Source organism: Camponotus vicinus, unplaced genomic scaffold, assembly GCF_025532165.1.
Source record: "Camponotus vicinus isolate PSW18456_S1 unplaced genomic scaffold, iyCamVici1.0 SCAF_14, whole genome shotgun sequence".
Lineage (NCBI taxonomy): Eukaryota > Metazoa > Arthropoda > Insecta > Hymenoptera > Formicidae > Camponotus > Camponotus vicinus.
In genome coordinates this window covers 7302130-7302500 of record NW_028141950.1, presented here as the reverse complement: position 1 = coordinate 7302500, position 371 = coordinate 7302130, and positions in this window count along the sequence as shown.

Sequence of the window (371 nt, the reverse complement as noted above, 5' to 3'; positions counted from 1 at the left end):
TTTGCTGGTATCGCATCGAGATGACCGCAAAATCATGAATTTATTAGTAATTTTTTTCAAATAATAATTTTGTTCGATTTATTGTATGCATAATTTTAATTCTCTTTATTGTAGTTGGAATTATATCCAGATGCATATATGAAATTGTATGCGGAATGGGCTAAATTGTCATGTTTTATAGGAAATAATATATCAAAAATAGAATCTAAATTCAAAGCATATTCAAATCTAGATATATAATAAATACATACATACATACATACATACCTACATATATACATACGTACTTATGCATACATTTGTAACATAAAATTATAATTAATTATTTCTTTAATATATATATTTTTCATATTTTGTTCATTTTTACTATA